Raw genomic sequence first — 14,739 nt, 5'->3', positions numbered from 1 at the left:
TGACTTAAGGACCCAGCGAGGGCAACGGATGTGAAATCCTGAATTCTGTACTTGTAAATTTGTGCTACTTTTTAGACACAGAATAAACACAAGTAGAATTTCTTACTTGTTCTTCACACATCCTACATGGAGGTGATCCAACTGGAGAAAGATCCAGAATGGTCCGCATTGCAGAATTATGTGGCATAGACTTTAAGGCAGGTGGGCTGAGATGTCAGGTAGGTGTCATCGAGGGGGTGGGCACAGGCTGGGCACTGGATGAGTGAGGTGATTTGGAAGAGGGAGAGGAGCTGATCAGTGTCCATGTGGCAGGCAGGACACCCCAGGCAGCCTTCTGGGAAGGTATGGGCTCCCTTTTGGCTTTGCCTCTTAGCAGAAACTGACAGGCTGACCCGAAGCCAAGAAGCCCACCTCCTCTGACCAGGGGTAAGCTGGGGCAGCACGATACGGGGTCGGGGGTTGGTGGCTGGGGTCGGTGCTCCTCTGAGTCCTGGTGGAACCACAGGGTCCAGTCTGTCTGCCTGCCACTGCCCATCCCCACCCATGTCCACCTTCGCCTTGCCATCACTGTGTCCTGGTTTCTGGGAACGGTCCAGCCACCCTGATGAGGCCAATGCATAATTCCTTCAGGAGCCATTGCCCTGAGGCTCTTTTGTCTACATTTGGCACCTTAAGGTTGGCCAGCCCTGAACGCAGTAGCTCTCACAGATAGCAGCCCTTAAAGTGAAGGATCAGAAACCATAGGCCACAGTAACGTAAAGACATTTCCTGCCATGCTTCCTAAAAACCATGGCCAGATGCTCCCCCGTTGCCCATGGAGGGACTCTCTCCATGCAGGTGTCTGTGGAGGCGCCAAGAGCTCTGTCCCTCGTCCCAGCCCCTGGGACTCAGCATGTCCTCGAATTCTCCTGCTAATTCCTATCAGCACCACTTTGGTTTAGGAGGCACTGCTACTCCTTTCATTCTTAGGCCCAAACTTAGAAAATACCTTCCTTTCCTGATCCCATAATAAGGTCAGAAGGTTCGAGGTTCAAGGCTCTGTAATTTCCACGTAGCCAATTTAAATCCATGCACTGTTTGCAGGTCTGAGGAATAAACTTCAGAGGACCTGGCTTATAGGTGTAATCGTCTTCATGGGTGCATGCCTCCTTAGCGCCCACCACCCAGGAAATACGTCTAGACTCCTCGATTCCTCAAAGTCCAAGTTCAAGGCAGTGAAGCCCTAGATGTAGAGAAAGACAACGTGGCCAATCTTTTTGGTCTCATGCCAGCCTACTGGGTTTTAGTTTTCTCTCTGGGGTTCCTTGTCTTTCCTGAAAGGCGATACCTTTTCCCCGTGCTGGGCACAGCCATCCGTAAAGATTTTGCTTATCTCTCTGAGCTTGTAGACCATTAACTAATTCAGCTAACAAATATTTATTTTCTACCATGTGCTTGGCTCTGGGAGAAATGCTGAATATCCAACAGTGAGGGACACTGGCATGGTCTCTGTTCTTCATGAGCTTACAGGCCAGTGGGGGAGCTCATCTGAAACACATGACTGTACAAATGAATGTATGATTACCAATAGGACCAGTGCTACAAATTAAAAATCTGGGATCTACAGTAGGCGATAAGAGGGGCGATGGGTGGGGACTGACATTATCTCTGAGGGAGAGGGCTTTGAGCTGAGGCTGGAAGGAGACAGTGGAGGAGGAAGAGGGTAGCAGACAGAGGGAAATGTGAGCCAAAATCTGCAGTCAAAGAGAAGCTTGGCTCAAAGACTCAGCAGCCGATAAGTGTGGCTAAGCCAGGAGTGGTTCCCCATGAAGCTGGAGAGACAGGCAGGGGCAAAATCACAGCTGGTCTTGTGAGTGGTGGCAATGACTTTGGACTTCATCTTAAAAGTGGAGAGGCACTGAAAGTCTCAAACCCAGGGAATGCCATGATTGGACTGTGTGTTAAGAAGTTCACCCCAGCCGGCTGTATCGAGGGGAGGGAATAAGACAAGGTTAAGAGACTGGAGGCTATTGAAAGCTATTGATAATGACGATGTTGAATAGGATAGTGGAGGATCTTAGAATAAGATGAAGACAATGGAAGATCTCGGTGGTATCTTGAAACCAGCTAAGGTGACCGAGTTTACACCATAGAGATTAGCAAATGATACAGACCAGGGCTTTCTTTTCCCTGGAGAACTGGTTGTTCAACTTTTACCAGTATACCACTGCTTACAGATAACCTCTGTTTTGCTAGCAAGTGGCTAAGGACTCACTCCCAGAGCACGTCATGTGGCTGGGGATCTGCCTGCCAGACGGCCTCCGGGCCTCCACTGGCAATGAATCAGTCCTTGAACTGCCATCAGCCTGGGATGCATGTGGCCAGGCAGTGAATATGCATTTTGAATACACTGTGATTCAAATTCAACAAACATTAATAAGCTTGCCACTGTCCGCCAGGGACAGTGATTAGCACAGAGGGCCACGGAGATGAACTTTGCTCTGTCTTTTCTCCCTAAATGAGGAGAAACGATCCCGTCCTCAGGATATAGAATGTCAGGCCTGCATGTGAAATTCAGAAATTCAGAAATGAAGTGTGAGTAGTGTTCTCTGGAAGGGGTGGGAGAAGAAGGATTTGTTCCAAATGAGGGGATATAGCTATGAGGATGGGGTGCTCGGGATGGCAGAATGAGCAGGTTTTCAGCAAGAAGAGGAAGAGAGAGGAGAATTCCTGCTTGGGAAGCAGCACAAGCAAAGGCCCATAAGTAGGGAAGCATGAGGTATATTTAGGGATTAACAACCAATCAATATTAAATGGGAACATTAAATGTGTGTGTGTGTGTGTGAGAGAGAGAGAGAGAGAGAGAGAGAGAGTGTGTGAGTGTGTTGGTGGGCGGGAGTCTTAAATGTCATGCCAAGGCATTCTGATGTTGTCTGCAGGCAATGGGGAAGCAGAGAAGGTTCTGGGCGTTGACTCAGGCAGGCAACAGTATGGCTTGGGGGTGGACCTCCGTCAGGGAGACTGTTCCGTAATGACATTTGGTTCCCGCGTCCCCATCTGTGCTCCATCATTCCACAATGTGCTGGGGACCTTCTGTTCTGCCGGTCTCAGCGCCACTCTGGTCTCCTTTAATGGTCCTGACACACATACCACGCTCAGGCCCGGCTGGGTGGCCCCAGTTAATACCGCACGGATGCCAAACTCAGATGGTGGACCTCTGGGTCAACACCTTGGGACCCCCAGAGGGTGGCGCTGTGCAGGCCTGCTGGTGCCTTGGACCACCGTGCTAGGACAAACCGTAACATGCAATGACATAGATCCCTGGTCGGTGTTCCCAAATGGTCATTTCTCAATGTCCCTTCTCTCTGATGCCAGAGAGGCAGAGGACTCAGCGTACCGGCCACAGAGACACAGGAGGAAGAGCTCGGTGAACTGGGGCTGGTTATTTCACCTCTGAGAGCCTCAGTGTTGTCAACCACGAAAAGGAGGGTAGTAACACCAACTGTAGACTTGTGAGGGCTGAGGTCACAGCATCTGTAAATGAGGTTGAGAATTTATTGTTGGACTGACCCAGGTGCGAACCCAGCTTTGTGACTCGGCCACATTGTTTTGCACCCTTAGACCCCAGTTTCTTTAAACAGTGGTAGTGATCACTTTCTTATAAGATGGTTTTAAAGATCCAGTGCGATACTGTTTGTAAGCACTGGGTACATAGTGGTCAATCAATGGTGGATGTCATTGTTGTGTGATTTGTGTTAAAGTGCTTCATTGAGTGGCGGACAGAAATTCTGGCCTGGCCTATCAGACCACCAGAGCCCCGATCCTTCACTTGGCGCATGTTTGACACTGTCCCCCACAGATGGGACATGCCACGTGGAGTGGCAGCAGACGGAAGGGAGAGGCTGGGGTACTGGTGCTGCTTCTCTTGGGAGCTCTGCTCCTTGGAGGCATCTAGGAGGTTTCAGGAGAGGACATGATGACCGGGCTGGTTCCTCTGAAGCTGGATGGGACTGCCATGCAGCATGGTGCATGCGTTTGGCATAGAGAGGGCCACTCAATTAACGGCCCCAAGCAATGAAATGCTCCAGAGCACCTGAAAACACAGGCCCCCCTGGTCATGTTCCCGCCAACAGTGAGGAAACCTCATGTTCTGTTGGACAGATCCTCCTTCACATATAATGGCAAAGACCCTTCCCTTGACCAGACTTTAGTCAGGCTCCTTGAGCCGTCTTTTTGACTAGGCCTTGTCCTCGGGCCCCGTCTTTGGCCTACTAAGTCCAATTGTAGCAAGACTCCTTCCCGGTTAGTGTAGAGGGAATACCCCACCCTCGAAATCTGGTCAGACTCCTCATCCCCCATCCTTGATATGTGATCTCTGTGGCCTCTGAGCAGGTCCTGACCTCCCCCGTCCACTCAAAGTGGTCACTGAAAGGTGGTTGGCATGATCCTGGCCCAGCCTGGATCTCACCATAGCCTGGCCTGGGTTGTGCAGATGGGCCCACATGGTCTTGGCACAAGCAGCTTCTAGGCTCTCTTGTTGGATCCACTGGTGTTATATTCAATTCCCACTGGCTGGGACTGGGGGATGGTCTTCTCCAGTGTGAACACTCTGACTCCCGACACTTGAAGGTCTAGCTTCGGCCCAAAACTCATCTCCACCAGGCCCTAAGCCATCTTCAGTCTCATTGGCCCTTCCATGCTGAATGGGACTACAGTCCCCTACACTCGGTGCTTTCATCTGCACCAGTGGCCTGGATTGTTCTTCCTCTTCTTTGTCTGGCTAAATCCTACCTACCCTTCAATCTTCAACCAAGGGACCACCTCCACCTGACCCCATTCTCTGTCTACCAGCCCAGGCTGGCACAGGTGTACCCCTGAAGCTTCCCAGTACCTGGACCCCCTCCACTGAGGCATGGATTTTGCTATACTGTCCTCACCTTTACATGGACTATTGCCCAGAGGACACCCAGGACCCTGCCCAGGTGCATAGCTCAGGTTTGTTGAATGAATGAAAGTGCCCAGCTGACCTCGAGATCCCTTCTTTTCTTCCTTCTCTGCTTATGTTTCATAGTCCCAGACACCTGCCTTTCTATTCTGTTTCTGGACCCTTGAGTCTACCTGTGAACCCATGAGGCTAATTGGCCTTGAACTCAACAGGAAAGAGGGAAGCAGAGGCAGTGCTCCGAGTCTAACTTCTTGCCTTCATGTTGGCTAATGTCCAAGCCAACCAGGCAGATGGTCCCCTTATCTCATTTAAAACAGTGAGAAGGCTTCTCATTCACTCCTCTGCAATAATCACCCTTGACATACATCCAAGCCACTATTGCTCTTACTTAATATGCCTGCTTATTCTTTTTACTCCAGCTCCAAACTCCTTCACCAGGCTCCCAGGACTTCCCAGTCTGGTTAACCCTGGCTAATCCTTCTCTCATCCACCATATGCACCCATCACCACCACCACCCCCCCCGCCCCAGTTCACCACTTCCTAAACATTTCCTGGGACTTTGCACATACTGTGCCTTTCACAGGAAATGCCCTTCCCTCTCTTCCCTGATGCATCATCTTCCCCAAGACCTGGTTTGATGTCTCTTCTAGTTCCCATGGAATTAGCCACTCCCTCTCCAGGGTCCCTATAAAACCCCAAGTCATATGTTGAGGACCCCATTGACCAAATGTTGCTTTAGTTGTTCGTCTATACTTTACTCTCACTACAGAGTATGATGACGCCTGACTTTTACTTGCTCCCTCTTGCCTCTCCCACCCCTCTAGCCTCGGAGACGTGTCCGATCCATGGTAGGTCCTTCATAAACACTTGGTCTGATGGGAATTTCTTTCCTAGCTCCATCTGGCCACCCAGGTCCTTGTTCCACAACGACGTGCTCCCCAGCGTTATCCATCGCTCAGGATCTGCATTGAACGAGATCCTCAGGGGATGCATACATACCCTTAAATTTGAGAACCACTAGCCGAACATTCAGAGTTCCTCGTGTCTGACCCACATCCTCACTGCTTTTAGCTGGCCCCTGGGACAAAACTCCACGTCGCTGGCCCTTTCTCTTCCCAGGGGCTTGAGAATGTTGCATTGCACCTTTGCATGTCCTCAAGCAGAATAAATGAGAGCAGCACTCCTAATGTGCCAACCAGCAGGTTCCTCTCTTCTAATCCAGTCCAGATGCTTTTGGTGACTCCCTTTCTGGAATGTAAAAATAACACTATTACCAACCCCTCCTCCTAGTAGCCTTTTCTCTGTAGCCAAGTTAATTCCAAATAGAACATCTGGAAATTCTATTTTGTTGCCTAATTTAAACCAGACTAAAACCAATCTGCATAAAAGTTTATGAACTTTCTGGGGCCTCACACCTTATATTTCCCCATCTGCAGAAGCCTGCAATCTGGAGGCCAGAAATAGGAAGGATTTGCGCCATCTCTTTCTCTAGCCCTGGGAAGAGTGTTTGTGGCTTTGTGTATTGGGGCGGAGAGGCAGGCTGGAGGTGCAGTGGGTGGGGTGGAGGGAGAGGCCAAGGAGGGAAATGGATAGAGCTGCACTTTCTTGGACAAAAATAAATCTGCATGTAGATTTAAAGGCCCTTTAACTTTGCGCTGAGGTGGTGGGTGGCAGGAGGGGGTTGGGGGAGGAGGGGATGCCAGGTGGGGGAAGAAAAATGGAGTGTCAGGCAATGCGAGAGGGGAACAGGGAAGGAGGCATGCATCACCGAGAATAAACTTCGAGGAGAATTTCAGCAGCTGCCCATTGGAGCCAAAAGCCCAGGACTTGAGACGAGGCTAATAGGGCTCCAGTGTTTGTTAGTAGTTTGGGGACTCACAGGAGTGGGGGGTGGTGGGTAGTGCAGAAGTGCGGGGCAGGGAGGAGCCTTCGTCAGTCTGGGTGGGGAGTGGACAATAAAATCAACTCTTGATATTTTAAGCAAGAGTCAATAGAATCCCCAAATGCTGGCACAATTTTTTTTTTTTTTTTGGTAGAAATTGACCAGATGACTCAAAAATTTATGTGGGATAGCAAAGCACCCATACTAAGCCTAACCATTTTTATTTTATTTTTTTAAAGATTTTATTTATTTGAGAGAGAGAGAGAGCATGAGCAGGGGGGAGGGGTAGAGGGAGAGGAAGAAGCAGACTCCCCACTGAGCAGGGACTCCCATACCGGGGGCGGGGGGGGGGTGGATTGGGGGTCCTCGATCCCAGGACCCTGAGATCATGACCTGACTGAGCTGGAAGGCAGACGCTTAACCGACTGAGCCACCCAGGTGCCCCTAGCCTAACAATTTTTAAAAAAAGCAAAAGGAAGTTAGAGAACTCCCGTAACTCAATTTCAGGATTTACTGTAAGTCTACAGGAATCAAGGCAATGTGGTATTAGTGAAGAGATAGACATACTGATGATCTGAGTGGGAAGAAACCTAGTAGAGTGAATTAGATGCTTACAAAAGTATTGCAAGGGTAGGGGGAGTAGATAGGGTCTAGCCTGGGCCTCCAGGATCAAGTCCCAGAATACGGCTCTGCACAACTCATCCCCAGGGGAGCGACAGCATCGGAGGCCACCACAGAGTCACTGTGATCCAAGAATCAGGAAGCTGGACTCAGGGGGCTGCCTCCGCCACCCCACGTGTCTCTTGAGCCCCAGAAACCTGAAAAGGGGATGCTGGAATGCTGCTGAAGAAATTCCTCGCTCGTCATGATTTTTCTTGTTGGCAGGCGAGACGGGGAGGGGGAGAGAAAAAATGTCCAAAGGAGACTCCATTGCATGCCTGCCTTCCGAACCCTGGGGGAGCCCCCTCGCATCGAGCACGCCAGCTGTAAAGGACTCTGGGAAATGTATTTCTATGCTTTCCAGTCCCTGTCGTATTGGAAGTTGCTCAAGAAGTGGGAAGCAAAGGAGCTTGAGAAACCAGCCCGTAGCAAACTAACCCGTACCTCCGGGATGCTGGAACTCCTGCTGACACTATCGATATGTGCATTCTCCAGCCATCATCGGACGCTGCTCCTGACAGGCAGAGCTCCATGCTAGGTGCTGGGGCTGCAGGATTGTACAGAACAGAGATCAGGGAAATATATTAGCTAACACGCACCGGGCACGATGATGGAAGCTTGCATGGATTACCTTGTCAATCTTTATGATGCCCTGGTGAGATAGGCACTGTTATTCCCTGCCCTCCCCTGCCTGTTATAGATGGAGAACTGACGCTAGAACAGACAGATGACTCACGCAAGGTCACAGAGCTAGTTGGTGGCGGACTAGAGGTTCATCTGACTCTGAAGCTCTTTCCTCTCTGTACCTTTCCTGCTAAGCTGCCTCAAAAATATACATCTGCAAGACATTACAAAGGTTGGAAGGAAAAGAATGCCCAGCACCCATGGGTGAGACTTGTCCATTCATGTTCTGCTTCCCACTGAGGTGGAAGAGGTCCCTGCCCTCCTCTGAGAGGTCATTAATCCCTTCTGAAACTGTTTTATAGGTCTGGTTGCTGTACAGTCACTTGGATGATACGGGTGCAATTAACTTTTCAACATGGCAGGTGCGGTGGGTTAAACTGCATGTTCCCCAAAGATGTGTCCAAGTCCTAAACCCTGGTAGCTGTGAATGTGATGTGTTTGGCAACAGGGCCTTTGCAGATGTACTTAAGGTATGATTGTAGGATGAGATTATCCTGGGTTAGAGTGGGTCCTAAGTCCAAAGACCAGGGTCCTGATAAGAGACAGATCATGAGGAGACAGGAGGAGAAGGCCACGTGAAGATGGAGGCAGAGCTTGGAGGGATGTGGCCACGAGCCTTGCAGCACCAGCAGCCACTGGAAGCTGGAAGAGGCAGGGAAGGATGGTCCCCTCGAGGCTTCGGAGGGGGTGTGGCCCTTCGGACACCTTGATTTCAGACGCCACCCTCCAGAACTGTGAGAAAATACATTTCTGTTATTTTAACCCCTCAGTTGTGATTATTTGTTATGACAATCTGAGGATATTAACACGATAGGTAAAGTAGAGCTCCCTTTCATGGGAGAAATCTTCGAGCTTCAGTTGGGTTTTCCTTCTAGAATTTACAGTTGGTTTGCAGGCACTCTGACCTTCATCTTTACAGACTGAGCATTCATTTGCTTTTCAAGGTTTTTTTTTTTTTTTTAATAATCTTCTCTCTGTCTTTGAACTTCTTTCTAAATCTCTCTTGCTACTCCAGGTCCTATACTTTCTAGGGGCTGCAAGGAAGAATGGCAAAGCATTGGCTTCGGAGTCAGATAGCTGTGGGTTTAAGCGCTGACTTTGCTGTGGGACCTTGGGCAGGTTGTTTACCCTCTCTGGGCTTTGTTTACCTCACCTGTAAAATATCACACCTCACCTCATAAGACGGGCGGATGAGGTAATGTGCCTGGCACAATGTTTAGCAAATAGTAGTTCTCATTCTTTTCCCTTTTCTTTTAAGACCAAAGAAAGTCAAGACCCTCTTCGAGGCAGCTTTCTCCGAGAAACCTTGGCCCCAGCCAGAGTCCTATCCAGGCCATGAGGTGCGGCCGTCCTTACCAACGGTATCATCAATCCAGTCTTATGCGTATACCATTGTGTGCTGTCCCCTCAGGTACACAGACCTCCCCCGCCCCCCCCCCCCGCCCCCGGGAGAGCCATCCTAAGGCCTCCGCCTCTGCCTCCTGTCTTCCTCTTTTTTTTTTTTTTTTAAAGATTTTATTTATTTATTTGAGAGAGAGAGAATGAGAGAGAGAGAGCACATGAGAGGGGGGAGGGTCAGAGGGAGAAGCAGACTCCCTGCCGAGCAGGGAGCCCGATGCGGGACTCGATCCAGGGACTCCAGGATCATGACCTGAGCCGAAGGCAGTCACTTAACCAACTGAGCCACCCAGGCGCCCTCCTGTCTTCCTCTTGCGCTTCTGTCAGCATCTCGACGGGGCAGGCCACACAGAAGGAGCCATGTGGAAGTTTTACCCCAGAGTGGGTGTCGGGGAACCTCTGCTCAACCATTGGGAATGATGTGTCTTTACTCCCCTGAACCCCGTTTCCTGAGAGTGACCGTGTGAAAACCCAACCTGGAAATAATTAAGTAGAAATGGGGTGCCCCGAGGAGTGGCACGGCATCGAAAAGGGGAAGGTCGCCTCTAAATGGAGTAGAAGCTCATTAGTTCTTCCCTTTCTTGCAAACACAGTAATTCTTAAAAAAAAAAAAAGGCAAAAGAAAAAAACCTGTCACTTTTGCCCCATTTCTCAGTGGCTTCTGCACAGCCTCACTGAAGGGAAGCCTCATTACGAAGACTTTATTAAGCTTGCAAAACAGACGAGGAAGTGCAGCGAGAAGCATGCAGAGCGAAACTTGCCAAAATAAATGAACAAAGCACATCCTGATGCCTGGGCCCTTCGGGAACGTAAGCCCAGGAGACCTCATAGACTATTAGGATGCAACTTTATTAACTTCACTCAGGCGTGTGGCAGCTCCAGCAGCTCCTGGCCGGGCTGCTGGCTCCAAGTTCACCTCCTCCTTGGTCCTGGCGGGCCACTGGCTGCCCGTCCTTGAGTGTTGGCCGCTGCGGCCCATTTGCTCCTCTTGCTGCAAGGCCCCAGGGTCAGCGGCTCTGTTCGGGGGCGTCTTTTGCTAAGATAAGCTTCTCACTTGTCTGTGCATCTATAGCCAAGGTCATAGAAGGAAGAGGGCAGGTGGGAGAGGCGGGAGGAGGGAAGCCAGGCAGGGATGATCATTTTTTGCACAGTTAGGATAGGCATATTCCTGTCACACCAGATCGCTCAACCATTATGCCACCCCACCCCAAAGTGACCCCTCTTTGCAAACAGGTGGAACAGGCGTATTACCCTAGCACCCCTTTCCCTCTGGGGGAGTTCCTGGGGAAGTGACTTCAGCTCTGAGCCCCAGGCTTCTCATCTGTGAAATGGGCTGACAGCCACACCCACCTGGCGGGGTGGTCCTAACTTTGAGGATGTACAGGAATGCCAGCCCCGCAGCTAGCAGGTAGTGGGCACCTGCCTGTCCCTCCTCCTCGCCTCCTCCCGCCCCATAAGGATGACAGAAGTGCCCTTCCAGGAGCTGCTCTGGGCAGGGGGAATGTGGTGCACAGATGGGGAGCCATAGGCTGGTTGAGGCATTGTTGGCCTTGACCTCTCACTGCAGGCCGGCCAGACCTGAGTTCATCTAAATCCTTTTCAAAGCATCTTCTAGCTTTAGCCTGTATTTCTCGGGAGGATCGTGTGGTCCCTGTTGTCCTGAAACGTGCTTGTTCATGTCCTTTAGGACTCCCTTCTTTGTGGGAAGAATGCAGTGTGGGAAGAGGACCAGAAGGTCCTGAAGCTTTCAGCTCCTGCAAGAATCACCTCCTGTGTCTCTCTGGCCCTTGAATTTGGGATTCAGTGGGCCAAGGACAGTCTAAAGAGGGGCACAGATCAATCCCACCAGAGCAAGCTGGAGGAGGTTCCCCACAACCACCTGTCTGGGTGGGCACAGTTAGGGTTCCAGTAGAGGTAGCCAACATAGTGGTTAAGAGGGGCCTCTGGTCTCCAAATTGCGGGGGGTCAGCTCCCAGCTTCAGTTCTTTCTTCTGGGAGACTCATGGCAAGTCCCTTCATTCTCTAAGCCTCAATTGCTCCATGGAAATAGTAACGCAATCCAGTGAGATAGAGTGCCCAGCGCTATACACGTTGCTGTTTTAGTTTTAGTGTTTATTTTTTTTTAAAGATTTTATTTATTTATTTGACACAGAGAGAGCCAGAAAGCAAGCACAAGCAGGGGGAATGGCAGGCAAGGGAGAAGCAGGCTCCCTGCTGAAAAGGAGCCCGACGTGGGGCTGGATCCCAGGACCCTGGGATCATGACCTGAGCTGAAGGCAGCCGCTTAACGAACTGAGCCACCCAGGCACCCCTTAGTGTTTATTTTTAATCAGGAGGAAGACATAGTGGTTTGCAGATGTGATCTTGCTCTTTTTGGCTCTGCGGACAGGGGGACGGTCGACATGAATGAGACTTTCTACGAGATGCAGGCCAGTAGGGAGAGAGACAGATCTTTAGTTAACATACACCAGGTGATGGAAGAGTAAAGGAAGCATGATTAAAGTGCAGGGAGTGGGGATGTGTGATTCTGTCTTGTGGATGAGGGTTTGGAGATGGCTTGACAAAGGGGACAGCAGGTGTGTTGAGCCCAGCTGGGTGACGGCAGGCCGGGGAGGGGACCCATGTTGCACGGTATCTTACTATTGTTTGCACGATGCCTGTCTCTTGCCCATGGGAGCCACCACTCTAGGCGAGGAGAGGGTAAGGCAGGGATGGGGCTGGGGGATCATGGGAGGGACACTATGTCTGGCCTTGCCTAGATGCTCAGTGACTTGGTCCCAGTCTCAGGTTCATGGGAGAAGTCTCATTCTGCCTGAGGTCTTGTTTTCTTATCCAAGGGGAGGGCTGAGCTTCATTCTAGCTCTGAAGTTCTAGGTCCAAAGGTCATTCTGGTTCCCAGAAATAAGTTCAAGGAGTGGTCACAATCTCAGAGAGCAGTAAAAAGTGAAGAGGGGGCAGGTGAACACATCACCTACCAAGGGTGGAAATGTGAGGGCTTTGGGTCCTCCAGAGGAGAGGGGTGCCTGAAGGCTTCAGGCAGATGGAAAATCTGGGGCTGCAGCCCAGAATTCCTGATTCAATGGCTCATTTCTCTTTATGACACATTAGCTACCTTTAGTCATGTGATATGGCTTTGTCACTCTGGATTTTCTGAAAAAAATATTTTAACTCCTCTTCACCTCTTTGATGGGTGTCATCTCACACCATATTAAACGACAGAGTGAGGTGGGTGCTGGGACAGGGGACAATCAGGGCAGGCCTGGGGAAGGCATTTTAGAGCAAGCGATTGGAGACGGGGGGTGGGGTGGGCAGTTAAAGCTATAAGAACCATCAGGTCAGTCTAAAAACGGGAGGATGGTTTCTCGCTGGGTCCTGATAAAGGCTTCAGAGATTCCTACATTGGTGGGATGCAATCTTGGGAGGCCCTGAACTCGTTCACCTCAAGGATGGCAAATCCATAGCATGCATTTCACAACTGTTATTTGCACCCATGGCAGGCATCATTAATCGATCACAGCACTCTTTCCCAGTGAGCCAGGAAAGAGCAAGCTCAGAATCCCTTTCCATGTAGTGTCTGGGTAGCTGCTGTTGGTCAGCTGGAGGGGGCATGCAAGGGGACTCTGCCCTCAGTGATCTGGCCCAATCTCTTATGTGTTGTTGGGGAAACTGAAGCCCAGAGAGGATTTGCCGAAGCCTCCAAGTTGGTTCATGGCAGTCCCGGGATTAGAACTCTGGTCTCCTATCTCTGAATCTTTTGTTTTGTGTACCAAATCATTCTGCTTTATTTGCATCACTCTGGGGAAAAAAAAAAAAAAAAGAAGCGCAAAAAGATGCCATAATTGCTCATCACCTATCAGCTGTCACCTGGCAGTGAGCACCAGCCGTGGATTCTTTCCCATGTTGATGGTACTTGTTCTGCCTTCATGGACAGTTGATTTCACTGATGGCCTCCCACGCACCTTTCTGCCCAACTTTGGGGAATTTGCTCTCACCCTCCTGCTTTCCTGGTACCAAGTCTGGGGGACCAGGCAGACCACAGGGGCTTCTTAGGGAAGATGACGAGAGAAGGGAAAGAACATTTTCTAGTACTATTTCCATAGATGGGAAATCTAAAACTAGAAGGGCCCTAAGGGGGCATTTTCATTAATAATAATAATAATAATAATAATAATAATAATAAAGAATCACATGACCTCCAACACAGCTGCACATCCTCCTGAAAAAGTGATCTTTTTGTCTGGAAAATCAGGTCATTACTGCATTTCATTGTTACCTCTGCCTAGGTTCCATCCAGAAATCATTTTCTTTGAAAAGAGATCAGCCAATTGCTGAACAGGGGAGGGTGTTTGAATGGACCTTCTATCTGAAAGCTGTGAGTGTGTACCTCTGAAAGAGAGCGCTGGGACTCCCAGTTTCCCTGAGATTGGCTGATCCCCAGAGAGCAGACTGCATTCGGGAAACCAATGACTCACGCTGTCTTTCCTTCAGCCAGGCTCTCGAACACGCAGCTCAGTGCAACTCAGCAGCCCCTTACCGAGCAGAGAGTTCCTTCGGGGAAACCCACTTCAGCAGTGATGACTCCCCACGTTGCCTTAGAGCTCTGTTATTTTCCGTCATCATATCTGCCCCTAACTTACAACAGTTCTTGTTGGCAGCCCATTTCACATCCCATTTCACAGGGAACATGGACTGTGTCAGAGAAGCTAGGAGGTCTGTCTGGTGCCACAGTGCACGCCCACCACCCAAGATTGCCCATCTCCCCCGACATGGGCAGACTCAGGCCGGCGTGTACAGCTTCTGCTTGTTCCTGCTAAATTGCACAGAAGGTGGCCCTCTTTTTTGATGGCTGTAGAACATCATTGCTGTGCATGTGGAGCTTGGTTAATCCGGAGTTTGTTCCTAAAGATGTTATGTTTGTGGTGGTGCTGGTTGGTGCTGCTAGACCCACTTCAAGCATCATGGCAGGGAGAAGTGTGCACGGATGCAGAGTACAATTTAAGTGTGTGGCAGTTATTTCTGGAATAGTGTCTGCCCCCCAGACACATATAAAATGACACATATATATGTGTACCTGAGGTTTCAAAGGCCATCTGTTACATCCTGCTTCAACGCAGTGTTCACCTAAGTTGTTCAAGATGGAAGTGTCTCTTTCATTCATTTTCCCTTTCCGAGAGTGTCACCGAAGGAGAG

General features: G+C 50.1%; 1 long non-coding RNA gene across 2 annotated transcripts in view; it reads left to right on the top strand.

Annotated features, from left to right (window-relative positions):
• The window catches only part of LOC118012536, an 81,150-nt gene that overhangs the window by 42,327 nt on the left and 24,084 nt on the right, over nt 1–14,739 (top strand). The window lies entirely within an intron of this gene.

The sequence above is a fragment of the Mirounga leonina genome, unplaced genomic scaffold, assembly GCF_011800145.1.
Source record: "Mirounga leonina isolate KUSES-001 unplaced genomic scaffold, KU_Mleo_1.0 Mir_151, whole genome shotgun sequence".
NCBI classification, from domain to species: Eukaryota; Metazoa; Chordata; class Mammalia; order Carnivora; family Phocidae; genus Mirounga; species Mirounga leonina.
This window is presented reverse-complemented; position numbering and strand designations above follow the sequence as displayed.